An 11858-nucleotide genomic window follows, 5' to 3' on the forward strand; every position below is an offset into this window, starting at 1 on the left:
GAACATCATACCAACAGTCAAACATGGTGGTGGTAGTGTGATGGTCTGGGGCTGCTTTGCTGCTTCAGGACCTGGACGACTTGCCATAATTGCATAATTGCGACTTGCGAGAATGTCCGGCCATCAGTTTGTGAACTCGAACTCAAGCGCACTTGGGTTATGCAGCAGGACAATTATCCCAAACACACCAGCAAGTCCACCTCTGAATGCCTCAAGAAAAACTAAATGAAGGTTTTGGTGTGGCCAAGTCAAAGTCTGGACTTAAATCATATTGAGATGCTGTGGCATGACCTTAATAAGTATAAAGTTTTATTGTCCATTCTTATTTTAATTTCAGTTAGTTTTAATAATTTTGTTCTGCATTTTTGTCATTTTTATTCGTTTTAATGTCTATATTTTTTTAAATACATTTTCAGATTTAGTTATTTTAAATTAAAAAAAAAAGTTGTTTTAATAACTAGCTGAAATAAGTTTTTAATACTATGTTTCATTTCAGTTTGTTTATAATAATGAAAGTCTATTCTGAATTGAGGATAAACTACATTTTAACCATAAGGATGTTAACCAAAAGTATTAGTCTGAAGCCGCCTCAAACATATTTGACACTGAATTCACTTGCTGGATGCCGGATTTAGCTGTTTAAAGGTCATTGCAAAAAAAGGCTCAGAAAAGTGAAGTTGATCTGAGAAAAGCTCCTGCAGTGGTGGAGATTCTGCAAAGAAGAGTGGGACAAAATTCCTCCACAGCGCTGTGAAAGACTCACTGCCAGTTATGGCAAACGCTTGATTGCAGTTGTCGCTGCCAAGGGTGGCACAACCAGTTATTAGATTTAGGGGGTAATTACTTTTTCACATAGGGCCAGGCAGGTTTGGACAGCTTTTTTCCCTTAATAAATGAAATCATTTTTTCAGAACTGCATTTTGTATTTACTCGGGTTATCTTCATGTAATATTAAAATTTGATTGATGATCTGAATCTTTCAAGTGTGACAAATATCCAAAAAAAAAAAAACAACAGGAAGGGGGCAAAAACCTTTTCACTGCACTGTACATAAGTTTGTTTGCCACATTTTGACATACACAGCCTGACCCTGACAAAGGTCTAAAATAACAGACGTGAATATAATTCGTAAGTATGCATGTTCTAACAAAAATACTTTGATACTGATGTTGATCCTAATCCTTATGTTAAAAGATCCCAAGGTTCCTAATAAAAGATGCACCACTTGCAACAATTCACACCACAGCATTTGCAGCACAAAGAGCAGCTGCTGGAGCCTCTCACACTGCAGAGGCCCCCATCTACAGCTGTCTGAGACCCTCAGCAGTCACTGTAAAGAAGCTGAGAAAAATGCAGTACTGTTATCTTTGTCCTCAAGGATAGAGGAAAAACAATGGGACGTCAACAAGAAGTGCAAGAGGTTGAGGTCTAGCGGTACAAGCCATGACAATTGAGCCGTAGGCCTATGCTGACCTTGCGCTACAGCACAAAAGGCCAGCTGTTGGCTGTCCATCGCCTCCATCTATAGACAGACTTCAATTATTTGTCAGGTTTTCTTTTAAACCTTCTCTTTACTTAGCTAATGTGACTGTCTCAAGCAATGTCATATTGGGACGTCTACAATGTGTGCAAAAGTTAAACCTGATATCTCACAAAAAGTGTGCAGACATTACTTTGACAAAAGGGTGATTATGATTAGCCTTGAGCTGACAGTGGTACTTTAGATAAGTGGAACTGATTAGCATCTTATATAAGAGAATAACTTCCCTAAGTAGTCAACTTTTAAAATCTCTGCCAGTGCATTAAGCTTTAATATTAATTGGATGCGTCACGTTAGCTCTTTGCAAAGCTTGTCTTTCTGAGAGAAAAACAACAATGGAGAGGCTGAACAAGACAGTAAAAATTGTTGTAGCATACCATGACAGGTTCACATTTCTCAGATGTCAAGAGGTGTCCTGCTCTACGAGGAAATCCGAAATAGACTACTGTTGTTCTTGTTGACCTGAGACAACGTCGTAAAAGGAGTTCCTAATTAGGATGGTGTTGATGAATCTTTAAAGGGGTCATATGATGTTGCTAAAAAGAACATTATGTTGTGTATTTGGTGTAATGCAATGTGTTTATGCGGTTTAAGGTTAAAAAAACACATTATTTTCCATATAATGTACATTATTGTTTCTCCTCTATGCCTCGCCTTTCTGAAACGCGTCGATTTTTACAAAGCTCATCATAGGTTCTCTTTTAGCAGTTCAGTCAATGTACTGTTAGGAGTAACTGAATAACTCGGGATATTTGTTTATTTATAAATTTATTTCGCGTCAGAGGGAGTGTCAGGCACGTTTATAAACCGAATAACTTGTGTAATTTGTGGATTAGTGTGTACTGGAGACGCGAACCGTTTCAAATTATTCAGTTCGATTTGGTGAACTGGTTCGACTGGTTCACCATTTGTTGTTTTGTTTTGAGGCAGTGTTTTATAATCTAGAGATTGTAAAAAGGATGTAGCACACTGTCGAGTCAAGTAACACTGGATTAGAGACCTGCTCCCGCGAGACCCGATGCAACAGAGTGCTGCGCGGGACAAGATGGGCGAGTGCTGGTGCGGGATGTGGGAGAATAAAATGATTCACGGGACTCCCGCAAAATAAAAATATCTAAACATAAAATATCTAAAACAAATAAATTGTTATTCATCTATTGCACAAAAGCAACATGAACTAATATAAAATATAAACGATTAACAGGTGCAAGCGTATGCAGAGTTTCTATTTAGGCTATAACACGTGTTCGCTGCGTTGAGCAATGCAGTGCTAAAATCTTCGTGCTCACGAATCCTCTCATTATAACACACGAATTGTAGACATTATGAAAGATTCATTATGCATATATTTATTTTGTTATAATTGCGATGAACTGAGATGTCTTTTAGAGATTATAAATGCAGCGCTCTGCTGACATTCTGCCATGACAAACTATGCACGCAGCAGCCGCTTGCTTTAGTTAAAAATAACAGTGTTCTGTGAATGCTGATGCTTTAATAACAAATATTTATCTGGAGCATGTATGCTGGGATTTCATAAATTTCATGGAGAAAAATGTAACGTAACTAGTAATGTAACTAATTACTAATTACTTTTGAAATAAAGTAATCAGAACAGTAACATGATTACTTTTAAAAGGAGTAATCAATAATCAGTAATTTGATTACATTTTCAGAGTAATTTAAGGTTGCAGCCCTAGAAATGTATTTCACATTTATTCAACTAAACAAATTTATACTGTAAAATATTATACATAAAACTTTTTTCTTTGTGAATTTCACCCAACAGACAGAGAGAACCAGTCTGTCCTGATCACGTAAGTCATTTCAGCCTCACTTTTTTGTGAGATTAAATGTGTTTAAATGATAAAAACGTCTACCGTTTTAATCCACAGTGGAGAATCCGGTGCTGGAAAGACTGTGAACACCAAAAGAGTCATCCAGTACTTTGCCAGCATTGCTGCTGTATCTGGGAAAAAAGATGCAGCTTCTGAGAAGGTGAATATAGCCACAAAACTACCTGTACTAAAATAAAACTATGAATATTACTTCATTTTAAAATGTTATTGTGTTCATTTGAAGATTTAAAAAATGAAATGGTTTGTTTATAGGGGACTCTGGAGGATCAAATCATCCAAGCTAACCCTGCTCTGGAGGCCTTTGGCAATGCCAAGACCATCAGAAATGACAACTCCTCCCGATTCGTAAGTCCTTCCTCATAGTGGAGAAAGCATTGGTGTATAATGCGTATAATTAATATAAAAAAAATGACGTGATTATGAATTATTTATTTTTCAAACTGAACAGGGTAAATTCATCCGAATTCACTTTGGTGTAAGTGGAAAATTGGCTTCTGCAGATATTGAAACTTGTGAGTATGCTTTACATTATCACGGTTATGATTGGAAAACTATAGTACGTACAAATATATTTGATGCAGCAATCATTTTGTGAATTTTCCTAATTTAGATCTGCTGGAGAAGTCTCGTGTCACTTATCAGCTGAAGGCTGAGAGAGACTACCACATCTTCTACCAGATCCTGTCCCAGAGAAAACCAGAACTGCTGGGTAAAATTACCCGTCACATCTATTACATTACTGTTTCTAATTAGAAGAGTATTTTCTGATCTATGTTCCCATTTCTCCTTAGAGACTACGCCTACATCTCGCAAGGAGAGACACAAGTGGCATCCATTGATGATGCTGAAGAGCTGATTGCCACTGACGTTAGTAACATATCTCTCTATCAAACAAAATATACATAAATTAGAACCGTTGTGAAGTGCCACAAAAAGGATAATAAAAGTAGACTTATATTATTGCTTTGTCATGCTGCTTTCAAATGGCAGGATGCGTTTGATGTGCTGGGCTTCACTACAGATGAAAAGACATCTACAAGCTGATTGGTGCCATCATGCACTACGGCAACATGAAGTTCAAGCAGAAGCAACGAGAGGAAGGTTCTAAATTAAAAAAAAAAACTTTTTTCTTTACAAGATGCTGACAAAGTAGCATATCTGATGGGCCTGAACTCTGCTGATCTCATCAAGGGTTTGTGCCACCCGAGAGTTAAAGTAGGAAATGAGTGGGTGACCAAGGGACAGAGTGTCCAACAGGTGAAGAAACTTTATATAATGTAAAATGTAGAGCTTGGAAATCACGTTACAACAAAAAAGCAATATTTTACCACTCCTTTCAGGTGTATTACTCTATTGGTGCTCTGGCAAAGTCAGTGTACGAGAAGATGTTCCTCTGGATGGTTGTGAGAATTAACCAATCCCTGGACACCAAGCAGCCTCGTCAGTACTTCATTGGTGTGCTGGACATTGCTGGATTTGAGATCTTTGATGTAAGATTACATCAATAGATTTGTGTTATTCTAAAACAAATAAAACAAGCAGTGCATGCTGTTTCACCATTGTGATTATAAAACATATCCCACCTGCAGTTCAACACCTTTGAGCAGCTGTGCATCAACTTCACTAATGAGAAGTTGCAGCAGTTCTTCAACCACCACATGTTTGTGCTGGAGCAAGAGGAATACAAGAAGGAGGGTATTGAGTGGGAGTTCATTGACTTTGGCATGGACTTGCAGGCTTGTATTGAGTTAATTGAGAAGGTGGGTTTATGTGCAGAAATATTAATTATAATTATAATTAAAACATTTGTTTTGTGTGTTCTCGCTTTTTCATATTAGTTACACAATATGTTTTCCATTATATTTTGTTCTCTGTAGCCTATGGGTATCATGTCCATCCTTGAAGAGGAGTGCATGTTCCCTAAAGCCAGTGATGCAACATTCAAAGCTAAGCTTTATGACAACCACTTGGGTAAGAATCCTACTTTCCAGAAGCCCAGGATTGTCAAGGGTAAGCCAGAGGCCCATTTCTCCTTGGTTCCCTATGCTGGCACTGTTGACTACAACATTTCAAACTGGCTGGTAAAGAACAAGGACCCTCTTAATGAAACTGTGGTTGGACTCTTCCAAAGGTCTACTGTGAAGCTGCTGTCATTCCTGTTTGCTGGATATGCTGGGGCTGACTCAGGTGTGTACTGACCTTCAGTAAAGCGTATTCAGTATACTTTTTTTTCTGGGTTTGAACTGTAATGTGACATGCTAAAACACTTTTATTTTACATTTTCTGTTGGTTTCAGCCCAAGATGCCAAGGGAGGTAAAGGAGGTGGCAACAAAAAGGGTTCGTCTTTCCAGACTGTGTCAGCCCTTCATAGGGTAAGGATTATTAAAACAAATTATCAAAACAAAAAGTTAAAAATTGCATACCTTACAATGTTATGGTTTGTTTTTCAATCACAGGAGAACTTGAACAAGCTGATGACCAACTTGAGGTCAACTCACCCTCACTTTGTGCGTTGCCTGATTCCAAATGAGACTAAGACTCCTGGGGCGATGGAGAATCCTCTGGTCATGCACCAGCTGCGCTGTAACGGTGTGCTGGAGGGCATCAGAATCTGCAGAAAGGGCTTCCCCAACAGGATCCTGTATGGAGATTTCAAGCAGAGGTGAAAAACCTGAAAGAGACACTAAAATAACGACTGGAATAAACATTTTAATGCACAGGGGGTAAAACTTTGTTACTTTTGTACCTCTTGTTAGATACCGTATTCTGAACCCATCTGCTATTCCAGAGGGTCAGTTCATTGACAACAAGAAAGCTGCTGAGAAACTGCTGGGCTCACTGGACCTTGACCACAGCCGGTACAAGGTAGGACATACTAAGGTATAATATATTCTAACAAAATTTCTCTTCAAATAGCCAATTCAAATTATCATAATGCAGAAAGTGTAAAGAAAAAAAACAGTAAATAAATATTGACATATGTTTTGTAAAGGTGTTCTTCAAGGCTGGTCTCCTGGGTACCCTTGAAGAGATGAGAGATGACCGTCTTGCTCTCATCATTACTGGGATTCAAGCAAGAGCTCGCGGTATTCTCTCAAGAATTGAGTTCCAGAAGATTGTTGAGTGCAGGTTAGTATAATTGTAATGTCTTCTTATTATATTGAAGAAGATATCCATCACTTTTGTCTGTTAACATACACTGAATTACTTTGCAGAGATTCTTTGTTGGTGATCCAGTGGAACATACGTGCCTTCATGGGTGTCAAGAATTGGCCCTGGATGAAGCTCTACTTCAAGATTAAGCCTCTGCTGAAAACAGCCAAGACTGAGAAAGAAATGGCCAACATGAAGGAAGAATTCACCAAGCTGAAAGAGGTTTATGCAAAATCTGAAGCCCGCAGAAAGGAGCTTGAGGAAAAGATGGTTTCTCTTCTCCAAGAGAAGAATGACCTCCAGCTTGCTGTGCAGTCTGTAAGTCAACATGGAAAAACAACGTCTTTTCACTTTTCACAAATAAACAAAATTAAAAAAAAATCTCAATGGTCTATAAATTCTTTTTTTCTCGCTCTGATAGGAGCAAGATAATCTTACAGATGCTGAGGAGAGATGTGAGGGTCTGATCAAGAGCAAGATCCAGCTTGAAGCCAAAGTCAAAGAGCTGACTCTTTAGGCAGTGCAGGAGTGCTGAGGAAAAAGCCAAGAAGGCTATCACTGATGCTGCCATGATGGCAGAAGAGCTGAAGAAGGAGCAGGACACCAGCGCTCATCTGGAGCGCATGAAGAAGAACATGGAGCAGACCATCAAGGACCTGCAGCACCGTCTGGATGAAGCTGAGCAGATCGCCATGAAGGGAGGCAAGAAGCAGGTCCAGAAACTGGAAGCCAGGGTTAGTAGATCAAACTCAGTTCTTAATGATGCAATAACTATTCATACATTTTGTAAAGATGATTAGTGCTGTTCATTAATATTTGGGTTCAGAGCTTCAGAGTTGGTGAATTTAAAATCATTTTCGGTTTGGTTAGGTGAGAGAGCTAGAAAATGAGGTGGAGCTGGAACAGAGAAATGTGAGCGAGTCTGTGAAAGGAGTCCGTAAATATGAGAGACGCATCAAGGAGCTCACCTACCAGGTCACTTTCTCTATTCAATATGACATCCCCATCCTCAGACCAAAAATAATCAAAAGTCTATTAACAGACTGAGGAGGACCGTAAGAATCTGGCACGCCTGCAGGATCTGGTGGACAAACTTCAGCTGAAGGTCAAGTCCTACAAGAGAGCTGCTGAAGAGGCGGTAAGTAAACAATGCCACTCGGATATTGAAGTATTGATGTCTCTATTATTTTTAACAATATGTTCTTGTTAATGTGTTTTTCAGGAGGAACAGGCGTATGCTAATCTGGGCAAGTTTCGTAAGCTGCAGCATGAGCTGGATGAGGCAGAGGAGAGGCTGATATTGCTGAATCTCAGGTCAACAAGCTGAGAGCCAAGAGCCATGATTCAGGATCCAAGGTAATTTTTCTGTCCAATTAAAAAATATGATGTAGTACACTACTATGATACTTACATTCTCTTTGCTCTCTTATTACAGAAAGGACATGATGAAGAGTAATTCTCCACTATAAAGCTTTTGTTTACTGTGAAACCACATTCATGTACTGGTTCTGATGAAGCAATAAAAACTGCAATTCTGAATTATTGTGTCTGTGGCTTTGTTTTCCATTTCTGTTTTATCATTCAGTCTCACCATGTATCTAAAGTGCAAAAGTGGGCATTAAATGTATGATAAACCGCAACAACAACAAAAAAACAACCAAACATAATGTAAATCTATTAAGTCTGTGAGTACACTATATTGTCAAAAGTATTGGGACACCCCTTCTAATGAACAGGTTTGACTAAAGTCATTTCCATGAGTACAAATCTTAATGTTAAAGCATATAATGATATTCAACGTGTACTTCGTTAAGCTAACTGAGACTTGTTATAGCACTTGCATATCATTGCTCTTTTGTTGATTTTGATTGCTTCCATTGTCTTCATTTGTAAGTCGCTTTGGATAAAAGCGTCTGCTAAATGACTTTTGTTGAAGTCTAATGCAAGTATTCTAGGAATAATGTAAGTATTCTAGGGAATTGTGTGCTTCTAATTTTATAGAAACAGTTTGGACAGGACTCTTTTCTATTCTAACATATCAATGCCTCTGTGTATAAGGCAAGGTTCAAAAATAAATGATTGATTGAGTCAGTGTGAAAGAACTTGACTGGTCTGCAGAAAATCCCAGCTGAACACCTCTGGTGTGACTTGAGCCGAAAACTCATCACCAAACACCAATGACTTGTACATATGGGTATACAGTCATTTGGGACACTTCCAAAACTGTTGCAACAGAGATGGAAATAAGATTGTTAAATACATGGATTATGTTTCCATCTCTGTTGCCACAGTTTTGGAAGTTCCTTTTCTGTTCTAAAGAAGGGGGTGTCCCAATACTTTTGTCCATATAGTGTATGGACAAGTCATTGGTGTTTGGTGATGAGTTTTCGGCTCAAGGTCTGCATTTAAAGGGATAGTTCACCCAAAAATTCTGCCATTAATTACTCACCCTCATGTCGTTCCAAACCCATAAGACCTCCGTTCATCTTCAAAACACAAATTAAGATATTTTTGATGCATTCTGAGAGCTCTCTGACCCTCTCATAGACAGCAATGTAATTAACATGATTAAGGTCCAGAAACGAAGCAAGAAAATCGGTAAAATAATCCATGTGACATCAGGGGTTCAACCGTAATTTTATGAAGCTACGAGAATACTTTTTGTACGCAAAGAAAACAAAAATAATGACTTTATTCAACAATTAGTCTCCTCCGAGTCAGCTGCACCACACAGATACGTTGTTTAATAAACGTAGCGTAAATAAATGTAGAAAACGTATCCGCGGGACGCAGCTGACACAGAACAGCATATGCTGTTTGCGTTCAGTGTTTACTCTCCCAAATGGCACTAGGGTGACTCGGAGGAGACGAATTGTTGAATAAAGTCATTATTTTTGTTTTCTTTGCGTACAAAAAGTATTCTCGTAGTTTCAAAAAATTACGGTTGAACCCCTGATGTCACATGGATTATTTTACAGATTTTCTTGCTATGTTCCTGGACGTTGATCATGTTAATTACATTGCTGTCTATGAGAGGGTCAGAGAGCTCTCAGAATGCATCAAAAATATCTTAATTTGTGTTTTGAAGATGAACGGAGGTCTTACGGGTTTGGAACGACATGAGGGGGAGTAATTAATGACAGAATTTTATTCACCATTTTTGGGTGAACTATCCCTTAAAGTGTGAACCAAAGGTGTTCAGCTGAGATTAGGACTTGGCTTTCTGCAGACCAGTCAAGTTCTTCCACACTGACTGAATCAATCATTTCTTTTTGAACCTTGCCTTATACAGAGTCCAAACTGTTATAAGCACACAATTCCCTAGAATATCATTATATGCTTAAACATTAAGATTTGTACTTATGGAAATTGCTATAGTAGTCAAACCTGTTCATTAGAAGGGGTGTCCCAATACTTTTGTCCATAGTGTAAATATGTCCAATGGTACTAAGGGTAAGCTCTACAAATGTTGTGGGTTTCATATATTTGAAGTATAGCATATTTTACTAGGCAAACACTTTTTCCATAACTGATTACAATACATTACCTGGCTGACGTATGGTTCACAAAATTAGGACAAATTAATTAAATACTTACCCTATTCCACTCTGCAGCTTGATTCAAGATGTCCATGTCACCACTGAGGTTGTCACTATTTATTCTGAGCATGTTTGAGTCACTTAAATATCACTATATTTTGTAAATATTTTTATTTCTGGTTGTGTCCCAATATGCTGTTGTATTATACAGTGTCCCTTAAAATTTGACATCATAAGCTAGAATAATAATAACAACGTATATGTTTAATTACAGGATATGAACAGACATAAAAAAAAAGACATACAAAGCAGTGATTCACTTACTAAGTGACTTTGACTCAGAATCGTCAAACAGACTGACTCGTTAAAAAGAACCGGTTCATATGTTGTTGTTGTTGTTTTCCCGCCACCACGAATCGGACGTCATGGAGGAAAAACTTGGCGCTCTTTTGCACCTGACGAAACATCATATAAAATGTACACATTTTCACGACTTGATTAGTTTAAAAATAATCGTTCAATATTTCTTTCGTACGTACCCTGTACCTTAGCTTTGTAAATCGTGACCTGTGCGCTGTGTTAATGATGGATCCCAAATGCTTTAACTTACTGTGGCTCTTAAGAAACTGCCTTTCTTTCCCCATTTTGACTTTTAAGCATTTCTTCAAGTGAAAATAACCTATCAATAACGATATTTGGTATACAAAATATATTTATCTTGCATCCTTATACAGTCTATGCCTGCATCAGATTAAACGTCTTTCATATAACGTTACGTTACTAGATTTCTCTCGGTAAAATTCACGTTTTTTTTTTTTGTGGCTTTAAAAGCACCTCATTAAAAATACTGTTAGCAACAATAACATGTAATTAAGCACTTTAATAATCACTTAATCAAGTTAATTTCGTAACGTTACCGTTGCCACATCTGACAATTTTGTCTGCTGTATTTGTCTGAATAAAAACAAATCCTTAAACTTTAAAACTTTACAAAAAAAAATAAATAATAATCTATTTAATTGGTTGAACTGGATTTCAACACAAACTTTGTACCTTGAATGTTATATCATCGAAATTAATCTTTCGAAAATCTGAGGAGAAAATTCTTTGACGTTGAGAAAGTTCCCGCCACGCCGTAGACTGAAGTCTCGCGCAGACGGCGGGAGAGTTTATGTCTGACGTCACGTGATCTCGTGATGGAAAACTACTAGCTAATATCTACATAACAAAAAGACAAGTACCGAAGTACTGTAGTGAAATAAATGTAAAATTTTAAGAAAAAAAAAACATGTAGGAGATGTAGAGATGTAGGACTTAATTGTCCGACAAGGCAATGAAAGAACATTTGCAAAATATAAAAAAAAAAAAATTTGCAAAAATAATATCTACACTACAAAAATATGAAAGGGTAGGCCTATGTTACAACATATGAAATTAACCAGTGTAAAAATCCTTACCTTTTCTTTTTTTTTCAAAAATAATGCCTTGAGTGAGTAAATAAATAAATAAGAAAAATTAAATCAATACCCTGTCTTTAAAACAGATTTTCACCAAGTCACATTTGTCCAGTTTTTAAGTTTTTTTCTGAGAATATTAGAAAAGCAAAATTAATGCTCAGAAATCTAAAATTATGAGCTTATATCGACCATTACAACCATATATATATATATATATATATATGAGGAGTTTATTTGCAAAAACTTAAAGACTCCGTTTAAATTTTCCAAAAATCATGGTTTTTATTATGTTATGATGTTTTTATTGTG

The 11858-nt window shown here is 37.3% G+C and overlaps 1 pseudogene; it reads left to right on the plus strand.

Moving 5' to 3' along the window:
- Positions 1–8009, plus strand: part of LOC107676811 (myosin-6-like) — a 10241-nt pseudogene extending 2232 nt beyond the window's left edge.
- Positions 8010–11858: the final 3849 nt, after the last annotated feature.

This window comes from Sinocyclocheilus anshuiensis, unplaced genomic scaffold, assembly GCF_001515605.1.
Source record: "Sinocyclocheilus anshuiensis isolate Anshui unplaced genomic scaffold, SAMN03320099.WGS_v1.1 scaffold184, whole genome shotgun sequence".
In the NCBI taxonomy this organism is placed as follows: domain Eukaryota; kingdom Metazoa; phylum Chordata; class Actinopteri; order Cypriniformes; family Cyprinidae; genus Sinocyclocheilus; species Sinocyclocheilus anshuiensis.